The 18,741-nt window shown below is 34.4% G+C and overlaps 1 long non-coding RNA gene across 1 annotated transcript in view; it reads left to right on the top strand.

Annotated features, from left to right (window-relative positions):
- Positions 1 to 18,490, top strand: part of LOC143234730 (uncharacterized) — a 60,609-nt gene extending 42,119 nt beyond the window's left edge. The window contains exon 4 of the long non-coding RNA XR_013018778.1: positions 17,177 to 18,490. This is a non-coding gene — a long non-coding RNA (uncharacterized LOC143234730). The remainder of the gene's footprint in view (positions 1 to 17,176) is intronic.
- Positions 18,491 to 18,741: the final 251 nt, after the last annotated feature.

Below are 18,741 nucleotides of genomic sequence, written 5' to 3'. Positions count from 1 at the left end.
GATATATTTAATTTTCGACAAAATTTACGACATGTATTAGGAAAATCTCAAACAGAACATATGAGTGGTTTCATTATCATTTTGCGGTGCCACAACGTTTCATCTTATGAAAGTTTTAACTTCATTGGCTCCAAGTATTAAAAAGAAAAAAAAACACAAACCATCCTCATATTTAAGCATGATGAAAACATTGAAGTTTTAAAAACGTTCTACAATTCTGTCTGCCTAACGTATTGAAAAAAATGATGGTGCTTTTAAGTAAATTATATCAGAAAGTTTGTTTGTTTGTTTTTGAATTTCGCACAAAGCTACTCGAGGGCTATCTGTGCTAGCCGTCCCTAATTTAGCAGTGTAAGACTAGAGGGAAGGCAACTAGTCATCACCACTGACCGCCAACTCTTGGGCTACTCTTTTACCAACGAATAGTGGGATTGACCGTCACATTATAACGCCCCCACGGCTAAAAGGGGCGAGCATGTTTGGCGCGACGGGGATGCGAACCCCAGATTACGAGTCGTATGCCTTAACACGCTTGCCCATGCCGGGCCTGTATCAGAAAGTAATCCTACGGAAGAAGAAACGTTGCTAAATAGCCTTAAGAGTCAAAACTACTGAAAGTTAAAGCAAACTGGAGTATATTAGTCAATATTATAGTTTCATAATTGTAACACAATAGAAATAACGTCAACTTATATGAACTTAATAACATGAAAAGAGGTTAAACTTTTCACAAAAACTAAAGCTAAGAGGAATATCCTAAAACCAGCACTTGCGGAAAGGTGGATGTTTCTTCTTCAATGGTATATGAGTAACAAATGAATGTGCAACAGAAGGTAAAACACGTTATTTACATCAATGTACATGATTCTATAAGATGAACCAATAGGAGCCACTCATATAACAAATTTATTCAAGACAGATTTAAGCGCATGGTCTAATTCTATCACACCTTCTCAGTAGACAGCGTGCACTTATAGTAATAAATGTTTTGGTAGATCTTATCACCTGGTAAAAACGAGGCAGGGAAGAAGAAGATGGTTGCCGGCTTCAGGTCAGGAGTCCTTGTTGACGACAAGAATACTCGTACACTTTATTCGATTTAGACGCTGTTAGAGAGAAAGCAAATTTGAAAAGTTTGAAAAAATAAGGAACTAACGTGTATGAAATATGTTTAGACGTCAGTCTACCATGTAGATATTTGAAAAAAAACAATAAGGACCAAACATGTGAGAATTTTTTTATGCCACCTTACTATATAGAAGTTTAAAATAATAAGGATCTAGCGTGTGTGAAATATTTTTGACGCCAATCTACCACATACAATTTTGAAATAATAAGAACCTAACGTGTGTGAAACGTCTGCGATTTTTTATGAGATGTGTGAAAGACCTTCTGTTGTGACGTACGTTATTCATATATCTATATTGCTTAAACTGTACAGTAGTTATGTGTATGTTTGTTTTTGGAATTTTCATGCAAAGCTACACGAAGGCTATCTATACGAAGCACTTCCTGATTTGGCCAGATAATTTATACTGAAAGTAGTTACTCAACAGTACCAACCGCCAGCTCTTGACTTCTCTTGTTTAACAAATAATGGGAGTTGATTGTTACTCCTATAGCGCATCCACGGACCCAAAATGCACTTTCGTGGTTACAAACTCGTACCACGAGTCCTCGGATTCACAGTCCGAGCACACCAGCCAAAAAGCTACGCCAGCTCGTCGTTGTATAGATTGTGACGTTACATATGTTTTAAGGGTTATGTGAACGTTTAGCTGTGAACTTTTAAAATGTCAAACAACCATGTTCTGATAGTTCAGAAACCACTTTACAAAAGTTATGCTTATGTAAGTCACTAAGTGTTTTACAAAACTTAACCTGTCAGTTGCGTTTTGGTGCTTAACATATCAATCTATCAAAGTCTGAGCAATGTTTTTATGCGTTTTTCAGTGACAGTAGTTATTTATTTCTTAGCGTGTCAGCAGTGGATTGAAATGTCCAGAGCTGGAGACGTAATGACGTTGAAAACGTTTCTAACTTGTTTGAGTGCGTTTTAAATGTAACAAACAATTCCGTTATTAGATTCATATAGTTTTGTACGTAAACTTTTAGAAAAAATATTATACTGGAGAAGACACGAGCGCCACCAATGATGATAATAACGTAGAATGAGGTGGTCTGGCCCGGCCCGGCCCGGCATGGCCAGGTGGTTAAGGCACTCGACTCCTAATCTGAGGGTCGCGGGGGTCGCACCAAATATACTCTCCCTTTCAGCCGTGGGGGCATTATAAGGTGACAGTCAATCCCACTATTCGTTGGTAAAAGAGTTGGCGGTGATTGGTAATGAGTAGCTGCCTTCTGCCTCGTCTTACACTGCTAAATGAGGGATAGCTAGCGCAGATAGCCTTTGTGTAGCTTTGCGCGAAACTCAAAATAAACCATCCAGGATTCAAGATAGCTTCATCTGGCGATAGTTGTGCCTTTCACAATAATTTTATGACTTTTATTCAAAAACGTTTAATCAAAAAATAAGCGAAATACAGATAATGTACATTTTAACATACATCCCATAAATTGGGTTGGAAATTCATACTAATATATCTTCTTCAATACTTAATATATGCTAATAAAATGTTGACCATTAAAGTTGGGTATTATTAATCATTTTTCGTTTAAACACTGACATGTGCATGTTACTTTTATGCAAAATTTGAACTGAACCATTGTTCAATTACAAGAAAATGCTCTAGCGCCCTCTGTAGAAAATATTGCACATACCGGTGCATTACTCTGAATATATTGTAAATATTAAAATAACATTAATTTTTGTTTTAATAAATTTCTGGTTGACCTATTGTAACCAGAAACTTTTCATACCTTTCGTGTCATGTAACTTTTATATTTATATTACAGATATACAAAAAAACACTGAATTTTCCCCTTATTTTCTATGATGTTTTTTGGTGTTATGGTTTATAATTTTTAATCCAGACTCAGGACCTATTTGTAAATATTTATAGCCAATCACAACCAAGTAAATGTGTTTAGTGAAAAAAACATCTCATTTGATAACACAAATAACTAAATTAAAAAAAAATATATATAAACTGTTATATATTTTGAAGACCTATACAGCATGGCCAGATGGTTAGGGGCGGTAGTTCGAATCTCCGTCCCAGCAAACATGATCGTTCTTTCAGCCCAGGAGCGTTGTAATGTGACGATCAATCCAACTGTTCGTTGTTTAAAATGTAGCTCTAAGAGCTGGCGGTGGGATGTAATTATTTCTTTCTAGTCTTTTACAGCTAAATTAGGGACTGCGCAAAATTCAAAAACAAGCTCAAAGCCTGTACACGACTCTTTCACAAACACACACATACATGAGTTGACCAATCGTGTTGCACAATCCAATATATCACACTTGTCCGTTATAAATAATTTCCTGAACATGTGTTTATTTTTATTCGACTTTGTTTTGAATTTCGCGCAAAGCAAGGCGAGGGCTATCTGTGCTAGCCGTCCCTAATTTAGCAGTGTAAGACTAGAGGGAAGGCAGCTAGTCATCACCACCCACCGCCAACTCTAGGCTACTCTTTTACCAACGAATAATTGAATTGATCGTAACATTTTAACGCCCCTACGGCTGAAAGGGCGAGCATGTTTGGTGTGACGGAGATTCGAACCCGCGACTCTAAGATTACGAGCCAAGTGCCTTAATCACCTAGCCATGCTGGGCCATTTATTCGAGAGTATGCTTGATATTTTCTAGATTTGCCACCTTACGGTGAATTGTAGTATTTATAAATTCGTAATCGATTTTCAGTGACAATGACTGTCGATTAAACACACTTCGTGTGACTTTCATACTAATCGTAACTTTTCTGTAAAATAAAGTTTAGGTTTGTATAGTTGTTTTTAAATTAAGCACTAGGCTATTTAATGGGCTATCTGTGCTTTGCCCACCACGAATATCGAAACCCGGTTTTTAGCGTTTTAATTCCACAGACATACCACTGGGGGCAGGTTTGTATAGATGGAACCATTTCGTGAATTTTCATTATCTATCTTAATCATTTTTAACTTTGTACAACATACTTCTTGAGACGTCAAACCGTTATCAGATAATTTCTAGATTCATGTTTTCTTACTGATACTTTTAACACTCTTGGTTTCCCTGAAACAAATTTTTATTAATTTTGACAAAAAGTAAATATTGTGTTTTTTTTAAACATTTTATAAACAGCTCCTTTTTTCAGAAAAGAATAACTATTTCATCGTTCTATAATTAGAAACAGAAAACAAAATTTATTAATTCAAGTAAAAATGTACCAGGTTTCAACCGAATATTGAACATGTTTTGTTTCGATCATCTCTTTCCGTAATATCAGGTGTGGTAAAGAATACTACTTTATGTTTAAGCCGTTTTTTGAAGAATAAGAAAATAGAATACACGTATTAGTTTTTTTTTTAATTTCGCGCAAAGATATACGAGGGCTATCTACGTTAGTGGTCCCTAATTTAGTAATATAAGACAGCTGGTCATCAGCACCACCTACCAAGCTTGTGATTTTCTTTTATGAACGAATAGTTGGATTGGTCGTCGCATTATAACGCTCCCACAGCCGAAAGAGGGAGCGTGATTGGTGTGATGAAGATTCGAACCCACGACCCTCGGATTACGAATCAAGCGCCTTAACCACCTGGCCATGGCGGACCGTATATACTATTCAATAAATAATTGTAATATATACAGCACATACATATCTCGCAATGTAGCCTTTACACTTAACGACAAACGCAGAGATTCGTTTACTTATTACAATTGCGAGAATTTTTTTACTATCCAATGGGTACAATAAAATTTTCACGCTCTAATCCTCCCCCAAGTTGTTCAGGGATAAGCCTGCAGAGTTACTATGCTAAAAGTTGGTTTTCGATACTAATCGTGGGCATAGCACACATAACCCCTAATCTACACTTAAATATTTTTCGAAAGCATCAGACAACTTTTCTTTTTCACCGTCAATGTGAACGGTAGAATTTCATTGTACTTCAAATTAACTGCCATAATAAATTACATTTTCTGCAACGTGCGTAAGAATGGTGGAATTATAATTTAGATTTTCAATTTATTATTAACTTATTCATTCAATAAATTTTCCATTAAGTTGATTTAATTTCAAATATTATTCAATTATAACTAACAATATTTCTCAAACGTAATTATTTCGTTATAGACAGGAAATTCGAGAATAGCTATACACGAGTTTTGTGCGGTCTCTGTCCCTAATTTTGACTGTTTAAGCTATAGGGAAGGCAGCTGGTCAAAGTATCTACCGTGAGCTCTTCGGCTAATCTTTTCTGACCAAACAGTGGGGTTTAACTGCTACTTTTTATGTATGCAGTGTTTTCTTTCTTTTTTTAAGTAATAAGATGCGATTGCAGGACGCATAGATGATCCTTGATTCTGAAGGGTAATAACCAGGCCACGCTCGATCCAGACTGGATACGATTGAATTACGTCAGAATTATGTGACCTTTCTATATCAGAGTAAAGAGCTAATTATAGATAGTATGATTTTTTTTAACATTTCAAACACCAGTTATATGACTTTTTAGGTATATTGCAAGAATTATTCTTCGTTGAAATATTAACATCTCAATTTTTGTTCAGAAAATATAAAGTTTAGTATTTTAAATTACTTGTTTCCAAGGAGAGTCCGTTATCAGCCTTTATTTGTTTTTTAGATAAAAGACTGGGTGCTTATATCAAATTACTTAATTAGAGATCATATCTAATATTTGTTGTTGTTTATTTGTTTTTTGCCGCGGCATAACAGCTTATAAAACGGCTCTGATTTTGTGAAGTGCAAACTTTTAGCTTATAGTTCTGTCATCTCTTGACTGATTTGAGAAATAATTATAGTTTTGATCCAATACGTAAAACACTTTTGACTGATGTATTTACAGGGTATTCGGAAAGTCGCTGTGCACTAATATATTTATTAACAGACATGTTTCAATATAGAATACAGGAGGTAAATATGAATGACACTTATAAACAATGTTGAAAGTGACCCACGTTGGCATCAATACAGGCCTGGATCCTTTTTATTTTGTTTCTAAGCATCGCTATCAGTTGCTGGCTTGAAATAGACTAAATGAATGCTGTTATCGCCGTTTTCAAAACTGCACAGTGACTTTCCGAACACACTGTAGTTTAATTTACTCTAAACATACCTAAAATACTTTGGATTTGAGGAGAATCTGGTAGAGATCCTGGTGAGCACTAAAATCAAATCGGGTGTACGTTTGGTATTGCTGGAGTACAAAGATATAGCTAATAAAAAATATCATAAATTAATTTACTTTAATTTTGCCTAAAGTAATTTAAAGTGCTGTAGGTATGGAGAATTCTCTTTTGTTTGGGGACGTGTAGTATTTTATTGCACGGCCTTTGGAAATATATTTTCCTTAAATAGGCCTAAACATATGGAACTTCATGGTAAGTAATTTAAAGCATTACCTTTCAATCTAACAAATGTGGTTACTCCTGAAGACAATTAAGGAGTATCATTTTAATAAATGATACTCTTTTGAATGCACACTTCAGATTGCGCTAATGTGTCTAAACTCGCTGATAATTGTTATTTTTCAGATGTTTTTTTCATTGTCAACCAAGATGAAAAAATACGAACTCTAAAAACGTGTGACAATCTGTTGAAAAGTATGGAAGAAAAAAAAGAAGTTATTCATGTAATTTATATATAACTTTGCGTGTTTTCTAATAAGCACCTAACCTTATAATTAAATTACTTTGACTAATATCAGTTTATAAGATCATGATTTGAGGAAGTTAACCTTTGTTTCAAGATTTCACCCAAACATATCGGTGTGCTGACATTCAATAAATATTTTTTGAGGCATAAAAGTAACAGACTGTGCGAAACAAGGCAAACATAAAACCTGGATTAACTGTACCACTGCCACAACAAATAGAACAGCTGTTTTTACAAAATATAAAGGTTTAAGCTGTTACCTACAAACTGTACCTCACTACAGAACAGAACTTTCGTGAATGACATTCGATGTGTTGTAATTATCGTTACATTTCTTTAGAGAATAGGTAATTTCATGTCATCGGGCATTTTTAGAGAAACGGAGTTTCACATTAGCAAATTGTTATAAAGCAGTTTCAGCGAAAGGTAATTTCACGTATCAGGCTCTTTTTAGGAAGAGAGTAATTGTGTTTTGTGAGCATTTTCAAAGAAAAAAATGTTTGATGTATTAGGCTGTATCAGGGAGAGAATACTCTATATTATCAGACATATTTTTGGAGAAGAGCATTGCGTTTCATCAGGCATTTTTAGGGAAACGGTGTTTGACAGCGAAATAGAATTTCATGTATCAGACATTTTTAAGCAAAGAAGTCCCCCGCTGTGATAACGCTAAGTCTTCCGATTTACAACGCTAAAATCAGGGGTTTGATTCCCCTCGGTGGACACGGCAGATAGCTCGATGTAGCTTTGCTGTAACAACACACACAGACTCTAAGCACTAAGCATACATCTGGAAAAAACTAAATTTTAATATCTCTAATTGTATGCATGTTAAAATTGTGGTTAGTCCTACTGAATATGTACTATACGTAGACATAGTTTGTTTTAAACAAAAACGAGTCGAAACAAAAATAAAAAAACGCTGCACCAATTGAAAGGAACCTTATTTAAGTAGGACCGGCATCGCCAGGTGGTTGAGGCATTCGACTCATAATGCGAGGGTCGCGAGTTCGAATTGTCGTCACACCAAACATTCTCGCCCTTTCACTCGTGGGGACGTTATAATATAACGGTCAATACCACTATTCTTTGGTAAAAGAGTAGCTTAAGAGCTGGCTCTGGGTGGTGATGGCTAGCTGCCTTCTCTCCAGTCTTACACTGCTAAATTAGGGAAGGATAACGCAGATAGCCCTCGTGTAGCTTTGCGCAAAATTCAAAACAATCAAACAAACTAACATTAGTCAGAGGTTTGAATTTACTGTTTATAATACAATCCTTCCTTTTCATTTTGTTTTATTGAACTTAGCTCTTCAGTATTAATATTCTCTCTGTATCTAGACACTATATATATATATTTTCTCTGTATGTAGACATATATATATATATTCTCTCTGTATGTAGACATATATATATATTCTCTCTGTATGTAGACATATATATATATATTATCTCTGTATGTAGACATATATATATATATTATCTCTGTATGTAGACATATTCTCTCTGTATGTAGACATATATATATATTCTCTCTGTATGTGGACACATATATATATATATTGTCTCTCTATGTGGACACACACACATATATATATATATTCTCTCCGTGGGGGACAGAAAAATTATAGTTTATTGTGTAGTTTTGTTCTTAACTACAAACAAACAAAAACTGCAATATATTTTTAGTCTAAGTTTATCCTAGAAATTTGTGTCTACTTGTAATGCGTCCTTTAGTGGCACAGCGGTATGTCTGCGGACTTACAACGCTTAATACCGGGTTTCGATATCCGTGGTGAGCAGAAAACCAATTATTCATTGTGTAACTTTGTGCGTAACTACAAACAAACAAACCTGCAATGCACTATTAGCTTCACTTTACAACCAGGTTGTATAACACGTTACAAAGGCATTTAAGCTTATGACATACATACACGTTTATTTTAAAATGGTTTGTGAGCTTGTATGACATAGTTATTTTAAATGTACGGCATATAAGGCCCTATCTGATTAAAAGTAGCCATTTTATGTCAGATCTGCTATGTTTCTCTTAACTTCATGGGTTTAAATTTACGCTGCAACGATGTTTGTTTGTTCACTTTTATGCACACGTGGGATAGAAAACCAGGTTAGAGACCCTTATGTTTCAAGCAATGAGAAAGAAAAACGAAAGTCCACAACACCCGCTGCATGAAGATGCTACTCTTAATGGAATAATGGCACTGACTGTCACATTTATAACTTATTCACAGTTTCATCATCTAAATTTTTTATTGGGTTGTTATACAAAAGTGGGCCACGATATTGACTTCTGAAAGAAAGTGTAAAATTTGTTGACTTCAAATATATCCGAAACCAAAATGGCCGACAATTATTCCCGCTTCAAAATATAGTCTCAACACACGTGTAACTTTATGTGGAACAATGATCCACTGCAAACCTCCATGGGATGGTTTCCAAGTGTTTACACATTGGGCAAGAAGTAAGTTTCACAATGTGCCTTCAGAAATATCAGCTTTTCAATATCTTATTCCAGTAAGCAAAATGAGCGTGGTTTGTTTCTTCATCCTTGAACCATTAGTCTGGTTTGTTTCTTTATCCTTGAACCATTAATAAGGTTGGTTTCTTTATTCTTGCACCGTAAGTCAAATGAAATCAGCTTCATCCTCAGAAATATTCTCTTGATATACATTGCAAACAAGAACTCGTATATCTACAATGACCTTGTGAGCCCACTTTACTCTTCGTGTGAAACCCTTAGACTTTCAAAGCCGCTGCAGTGACCTGGTGAGTCCACTTGGCTCTTGATTCATGGTGCAATATTTAGACATACAGAACTATTGCACTGACCTGATGAGCTCACTCTGTTCTTAATGCATGTGAAATTTGGGTGTGAATATATCATCTAAAAGGCGGCCATAAACATAAGATCTGTATATGTCACTATTATAATCAATAAAATACTATACCAGACATAAAGTTGTCTTAGTCTTACGAAAATAGTTTGAAGCTAAGGTGTGAGAGGGACTTGTATGTTTGTTTTTCAATTTTGCGCAAAGCTACACGAGGGCTATCTGCGCTAACCATCCTTAATTTAGCAGCGTGAGGCTATAAGTAATCACCAGCTAGTCATCACCACCCACCGCCAACTCTTGGGATATTATTTTACCAACGAATAGTGGGATTGACTATCACATAACGCCCCCACAGCTGAAAGGGCGAGCATGTTTGGTGCGACGGGGATTCGAACCCGCAATCCTTCGATTACGAGTCGAGTGCCTTAACCATCGGGCCCTCATTAATGTCAACGGGAATCTTTTGTTCTTTGTGCGCTGTACAAGTGGAGATCTTTTAAAGACATTTTGTGCACAAACTGAGCCGCGCGCATTATTATTTCTTTTACCTACACATAGCACCACTGCAAGAAAGAAGTTTTATTACATATAACATCGGCATAAATATAAAATAATAACACATTATCATAATTATCCAAATAGAGAAACAATTGTGGATATATCAAAATGTTGTTTTAATGGTAAACAGTTAGTGGGCGTATAAAGTGTTCATGTTTGTATTTGTCAGCATGTGTGAAAGCACTTGTACACAGTGTTCTTGCTTGCTTCTGGAGATGTTTGTATTTGTCAGCATGTCTGAAAGCACTTCTACACAGTGTTCATGCTTGCTTCTGGAGATGTTTATATTTGTCAGCATGTCTGAAAGCACTTGTACACAGTGTTCATACTTGCTTCTGGAGATGTTTGAATTTGTTAGCATGTCTGAAAGCACTTGTACATAGTATTCATGCTTGCTTCTGGAGACGTGTGAATTTGTCAGCATGTCTGAAAGCACTTGTATACAGTGTTCATACTTGCTTCTGGATATGTTTGTATTTATTTCAAATCTATCCAACTACACATAGTGCCCCTCCTAGCCACTTAACGATACGTCTGGCTGCTTATGATGCAAAAATCAAGTTTCGATATAATCGTGGCGGGCACAGCACAGTTAATTCATTTATTTAGCTTTGTACATAACAATAAACAAACAAATTATATCCAGGGAGCTATAGTGAAAATGAATCTCTCTGGCAAACATCCCCAGAGGTATGGAAGCTAGAGATGTGGTTGAAGTTCTTGGCTTGAAACTGAACGTGTGGTTTGTATCATATACAAGAATTGCAGTTTTGTTCAATGATTTTCAGCATTATTTCCAACGTCGATGGACATTTCCGCTGATGTAGAGACACAAATTACTTAAAGCTGTGTAAGAGCCAATGAACATCAACAAAAAAGCCTTACATATGCCTTAATAACACATACCTCGGTATAGAAACCTCACCAAAACATGATTTGTGCGCTGCCTGTCAGTTTCAAGATATTCGTTGAACAAAACAGATAACATATTAACCTGTTCTGAAACGCACGTGTCATTTAACTATAAGATAATATGTTGATTTGAACTACACCCCAGAATGAAATCACACAATCTAAAACGCAAATTTCGCATAATCTTCATTTAAGGTTACTTTATAGAAAAACAAAACAAAAAAACAACTACAAGAAAAAAATTGTGTTATTAGTTTTGTATTCCAAGTCTAGTGAAATAATATTTTCGTTATTGATCGGGTAGTAGTAATAGACGCCCTTTAAAGGCGTAGGCTGTTCCAAGCACACGAAGTTAGGTTGAAATAATGATAAAACGATGCATATGCAAACCATAAAAGTTTTACCACAAAATGCGTATAAATGGCCTTTTCTTACCGGTAATTGCTATGTAACAAATCCATTACTCCCACCTTTAATATATTAGGCAGATTGTGTCTTTTCGCGAAATTCAAAAACAAACAAACCTATAGCAGGGATTGAAGCTTCAAATTTTAGAGTTATAATGCTTTATGCTTACAGCTGAGCTAGCGGGTTCTTTCTCTTGTAGCTCAGCAGAAAGCCCGATATGGCTTTGCTATAAAGAACACCCACACACACACTGTGGAAGCTGTTATCGTAACTATTTATTTTGTGTAGCTTTTTCTACTATTCGTACAGTTTCTGTGGATACAAGATAAGTGTTATGTACTTTCATGTATATATATGTATACATATACGCAGATTACGTAAAAAAATATATCGATTTTAGCATCTAATAAAAATATATCGTAAAGCAACATTTTTTTATCTTTCAAAAAAAAACCGTAAAACACTGGCGCTTTCGATAGGGGGATTTAACGTCATCAAAGACTAATTCAGAGAAAGCCGAAAGCAAAAAGTATCACGCTTAAAAAAGAGTGGGTATAAAAATAAACGCATATTATAATTTATCTATTTATAAGCATGACACAAAACTACGCGCCAATAACGGCGAGGAGTGTTACCGAAATCAATATGTGTGGTACAGTCGAGCGTTCAACGTTGTTGGCACAAATTTCAGTTTACAGCAGTAGTGTTCGAAATTTGAATCAGACACCTTTCCACGTGGAAGTACGGATTCATTCTACGTGATTCGAGATTGATAGGATCTCATTTCACCTTGAGCACGTAGAGTGTACCAAGAAAGGAACAAACAGTAAGAGATTCTTAGCCATATTTTGATTGGTAAAGCATGTTCCAGGTTATTACAATCCAGAGACAGATTCCTTCATGGCAGTAAACTAGGACAAAAGCAGCAGCTGTTGTTTGTTTTCCTTATATTGCTCTATACATAGGTTAAAAACAAATTGCCATACTGAGTAATATTACATCCTCCATATATGGAGAAATCAATTTGTCTTGCAACATAAACAATAAAAGTAAACAACCAAAGAGGTTGCAAACGTTATTTCGAGAACCTATACTTCCGAGACACCTAGGAAAGTAGAAAGATTTCAACGCATCAAGTGTTTGCTTTACATGTTTACCTTATCGTATTATACCTCCATTTATATATATATTCTTTACTTCAAGTAATATATGGTAAGGAAATGCTTTGGTTTAGCAGATTGGGGTAGTTCGAAAAAAAAAACTTTAACAGCTGCGATAAACGGAGGGTCCAAAGAAGTTCTGTTCAAATGTGTTATCACCATTGGGAAATGTAATGAGCCACTCATTTGAGATAAGAAGTTCTGGAACCTAAAAAGTATTATAGTATGTACTAAGCTACATCAGTACATATATTTTCACACGAAAATTAAATTTCATGCACTTTATAGAAATAGACGCAAATTTTGGGTTAGCTGCAATACCATGCTTACAGATATACTTTAAGTCTTTATGGAGTAAAAAATATCATTCGAAGCTTGCAAAACAGGTGGGCCCTAAAGTAAAGTTCTGAATTTTGGAACTGGCAAGCAGGGTTCGAATCTGTTCGTTACTATAAAACATCTCCCTTGCACACAAACTTTAAGTTGTGAGAGCGTTATACGAACGATAGCTAGTAACTTCCTCGGGGTAGTTGGTTAGCGATGTAATGCTGGTGCCTTGGTCAGTAGTTCAAAATTAGTGACAGTAGCAGATAGCCATAAATACAAAACACACAATAGAAATACATCTTTACCTTTTCAGAAACACGCTTTAAAATTATGATCTGTTAATAATACCAGGACTTTAGCCCACTTAATTAGCGGTGATAGTTGTTAATTGGGACCGCCATGGTGGTTAGAGCGCTCTACTCGTAATCTAAGGTTTGCGGATTCAAGTTCCCGTCAGTCTAAAAGTGTTTATCTTTTTAGTCGTGGGGACGTTATAATACGATGGTCAATCCCACTACTGATTGGTGAAAGAGTAGCCCAAGAGTTGGGGATGGATGGTGGTGACTAGTTGCCTTCCCCTAGTCTCACCTTGCTAAATTAGGGACAGTTAGTGCAGAGAGTCCTCATGAAGCTTTACGTGAAATCACAAACAAAACAACAAACAAATGTTTATTAATTGTATTAAGATAAATGTAGGGTTATTACTTTCTTCTGTATCACTACGTCCAAAAAATAAGCAAATGTATTGTTTCTTATAAGTCTTACTTATAAGACAACTGTATAAGTAATGAATATATTAGAAGCTGTAGATTAAAAACATAAAAAAATGTCTGATTAAATATATGTGTGTGTGGGTATACACATACACGTACATAAACATGTGTGCATGTAATGACGGGCATAGCTCTTATACCACTGAACGCGCAATTAATAATGTATTATAATAGAGGCGTCCACCACAATTGTCTCTTTCACGATGCGGAAACCTCGAGAAATATTTTATTTGATGATAAATGTGGCGTCAAATGTTCTTTCAGGATGTGTTCCATGTACAAAAATGATTGTTTGAATGTAAATGTGGCGTCAAACTTTCTTTTAGGATGTGTGCTATGTAGAAAGATGATTGTTTGAATGTAAATGTGACGTCAAACTTTCTTTTCAGGATGTGTGCCATGTAGAAAAATGATTGCTTGAATGTAAATGTGACGTCAAACTTTCTTTCAGGATGTGTGCCATGTAGAAAAATGATTGGTTGAATGTAAATGTGGCGTCAAACTTTCTTTTAGGATGCGTGCTATGTAGAAAGATGATTGTTTGAATGTAAATGTGACGTCAAACTTTCTTTTCAGAATGTGTGCCATGTATAAAAATGATTGCTTGAATGTAAATGTGGCGTCAAACTTCCCTTCAGGATGTGTGATATGTAGAAAGATGATTGTTTGAATGTAAATGTGACGTCAAACTTTCTTTTCAGGATGTGTGCCATGTATAAAAATGATTGCTTGAATGTAAATGTGGCGTCAAACTTTCTTTCAGGATGTGTGCTATGTAGAAAAATGGTTGCTTGAATGTAAATGTGGCGTCAAACTTTCTTTTCAGGATGTGTGATATGTAGAAAGATGATTGTTTGAATGTAAATGTGGCGTCAACCTTTCTTTCAGGATGTGTGCTATGTAGAAAAATGATTGGTTGAATGTAAATGTGGCGTCAAACTTTCTTTTAGGATGTGTGCTATGTAGAAAAATAATTCTTTGAATGTAAATGTGGCGTCAAACTTTCTTTTCAGGATGTGTGCTATGTAGAAAAATGGTTGCTTGAATGTAAATGTGGCGTCAAACTTTTCTTCAGGATGTGTGCTATGTAGAAAAATGATTGCTTGAATGTAAATGTGGCGTCAAACTTTCTTTCAGGATGTGTGCCATGTATAAAAATGATTGCTTGAATGTAAATGTGGCGTCAAACTTTCTTTCAAGATGTGTGCTATGTAGAAAAATGGTTGCTTGAATGTAAATGTGGCGTCAAACTTTCTTTTCAGGATGTGTGATATGTAGAAAGATGATTGTTTGAATGTAAATGTGGCGTCAAACTTTCTTTCAGGATGTGTGCTATGTAGAAAAATGATTGGTTGAATGTAAATGTGGCGTCAAACTTTCTTTTCAGGATGTGTGCTATGTAGAAAAATAATTCTTTGAATGTAAATGTGGCGTCAAACTTTTTTTTCAGGATGTGTGCTATGTAGAAAAATGGTTGCTTGAATGTAAATGTGGCGTCAAACTTTCCTTCAGGATGTGTGCTATGTAGGAAAATGATTGCTTGAATGTAAATGTGGCGTCAAACTTTCTTTCAGGATGTGTGATATGTAGAAAGATGATTGTTTGAATGTAAATGTGGCGTCAAACTTTCTTTTCAGGATGTGTGCTATGTAGAAAAATGATTGCTTGAATGTAAATGTGGAGTCAAACTTTCTTTCAGGATGTGTGATATGAAGAAAAATAATTCTTTGAATGTAAATGTGGCGTCAAACTTTCTTTCATGATGTGTGATATGTAGAAAGATGATTGTTTGAATGTAAATGTGGCGTCAAACTTTCTTTTCAGGATGTGTGCCATGTATAAAAATGATTGTTTGAATGTAAATGTGGCGTCAAACTTTCTTTTCAGGATGTGTGCCATGTAGAAAAATGATTGTTTGAATGTAAATGTGGCTTCAAACATTCCTCCAGGATGTGTGATATGTAGAAAAAGGATTGTTTGAATGTAGCTTTCCTTGCATTGTTTTTGTTTGTTTGCATGTCGATAATAATCGGACAAAGTGAGAATATCAGGCAAATAATATCTGACAGAGTAAGTAAGATGTTAGATGAGGACATCAGGTAAGTATGACGTTACATGAGGACATCAGGTAAGTGTGACGTTACATGAGGACATCAGGTAAGTGTGACGTTACATGAGGACATCAAGTAAGTAAAATGTTACATGAGGACATCAGGCAAGTATGATGTCACACACACACACAAACACATTAACGCACTAACGTATATTTGCAGTGGAATACGAATTTCTTCTAAAATCATTCTAGTTAAGTAACCACAGGACGGTATACTGCAGTTCATGAAAACTGTATATCACTAACAGAACATCAGTCCGTTTCATATGTTAACCCTATGTTTGTAGATGAGTTATTCAAACTCGTAAATGCGTCTGACAAAACAGTTTTGACTGTTTGAACACTAAGTTTAAATTAGCTTAGATTTGTGGCTTCCTTTGCGAAAGCAAAAGCCCTTATACAGCAGTTAGTTGCTTTGTTCGGTTCTTTTTTAATTACTTTTTAAAGCATTATTATAAAACAAATATATAACTCTGGAAAGCATTATTATAATAATAAATATTGGAACCTATAAAGCATTATTATAATCATAAATATATAACTGTGTAAAGCAATATGATAATAATAATTGTAAAACTCTGTAAAGCATTATTATAATAAGAAATATATAAATCTGTAAAGCATTATAATAATAAAAAATATAGAACTTTGTAAAGCTTTATTATAATAATAAATGTATAACTCTGTAAAGTATTATTATAGTAATAAATATAGAAAACTGTAAAGCATTATTATAATAATAAATATAGAACTCTGAGAACCATTATAATAATAATAATAAATATAGAACAGTGTAAAGCACTATTATAGTAATAAATATAGAAATCAGAAAAGCATTATTACAATAATAAATATAGAACTCTGATAAGCATTATAATAATAATAAATGTGGAACCCTGTAAAGCATTATTGTAATAATAAATGTATAACTATGTAAAACATTATTATAATAATAGATATGGAACTCTGCAAAATATTTTTATAATAATAAATATATTAGAAGCTGCAGATTAAAAACATCAAAATTGTCTGATTAAATGATATTAAATTATAATAATAAATATAGAACTCGGAAAAGCATTATAATAATAATAAATATAGAGCTCTGTAAAGCATTATTGTAATGATAAATATAGAACTCTGTAAAGCATTATTGTAATAATAAATATAGAACTCTGTGAAGCATTATTATAATAATATCATTATTAACATTCTTATTATTATAATATTTTAATTATTTTTAAATTTTTTATAATAATAATAAATTGAAAAATCGATTCGTTACTTTTAGATCTTAACACTGATGACTCGTCTTGGCCAGGTGGTTAGGACGCTCCAGGGTTCGAATTCCTGTCACACCAAAGTGCTCGCCCTTTCAGCGGTGTCGTCGTTATAATATTTCCGTCAATCCCACTATTCGTTGATGAAAGAGAGTCCAAGAGTTGTCTGTTTTCCCTCCAGTCTTACATTGCTAAATTAGAGACGATTAGAGCAGATACACCTCGTGTAGCTTGGCACAAATTTCAAAACAAACAAATAATCAACTTCTATTTACGGAAGCTCAGTAGCTGGCTGTGGATGCTTTTGATTAGCTGTTCTCGTTCTTGTCTATCAATTTGAAATTAGAAGGGCTAACATAGATGGCCAGCTTCTCAATTATCTTAAAGACACAAACGTTTCATTTTTTTCGATTAGTTTATTAGCAGCCTACGTGCCAAGACGTGAATGAAAACAAAGAAAATTACTTTATAACATATTACCCACATTACGCCCCAGTATGCAGTGCGGACGAGACTTTTCGTACAATAACAAAGTTCATCAAGCCGGATGGGATTCAAAGACATAATAGCGATTATGATATTTAACATCAGCTTTCTTATTCAAAAACTGCTCTGGTCTGAATTTGATTAAGCGAGTGAATTTATTTATTATCAAAATTTTCCCACTTTACCCTGAAGAAGCGCTCGGGTTATAAAATCGTTTAAATATTTTGTTTTTTGGTTATTAACAAATCAAGTTTAAAAGTTACAATTTAATAATACAACATTACTTATTTATAACTTATTTTAACATCGATTATTCCGTTAATAATTTACATATACTTGAAGTGGATAATATGTCACAACGTACATTTCAAACTCTACAAGTAATATAGGCTTACGAATTAAACTTCATAATTGAGTTACGCAGATTTACATAAATAAAATAACATTCTTTTTGTTTCTGTCACGTAAGGATTTTTATACAAATCGGGAAAATGAAGAACCCGAATCTAGATGAGATTATTGTTTCGTCGCCACAATGAAAATTTTTCTTTATTATGTTTACGATGTTCTAAAAACACGTACGATCAAGAAGTCTTGATAAAAATGAAATAAAAACCCTATAACTGAGCGCTTATGTTTGTTATATTTCGGTTGTAGAACGATCAGTAATACCCTCACGTCGCGATTGGATTAGAGAAATGTATAGCCAGTGGTTGTCAACATTTTAAGCATAACAAAATGTGACCCGATTTCAATGAAAATGATTCATTTATGTAAAAGTACATATTATGTTTTATGAAAAATATATAGGTGATGAAGAATAATGATTATAATTTTCAAATTAAGTGTAGATTAATTACTGTAGGACATGCAAAGATTTCAAGACAATAAACCCAATGTAGGCTTATTTAATTAGAATAATGAAAAAGACAATAATTGCACTAGTCTTTATGAGAAACATTTCATTTCCATGCCTGTTTCTAATGTGTTCAGGACAGTAAAAGACTATATGAGACAATTTTGACATAAACGAATAAAACTATGTTTACAGATATTCGGCTTATCAGAGGTCACTCAAAATAAAAACAAT

The sequence above is a fragment of the Tachypleus tridentatus genome, chromosome 12 (genome assembly GCF_004210375.1).
Source record: "Tachypleus tridentatus isolate NWPU-2018 chromosome 12, ASM421037v1, whole genome shotgun sequence".
NCBI classification, from domain to species: domain Eukaryota; kingdom Metazoa; phylum Arthropoda; class Merostomata; order Xiphosura; family Limulidae; genus Tachypleus; species Tachypleus tridentatus.
This window is presented reverse-complemented; position numbering and strand designations above follow the sequence as displayed.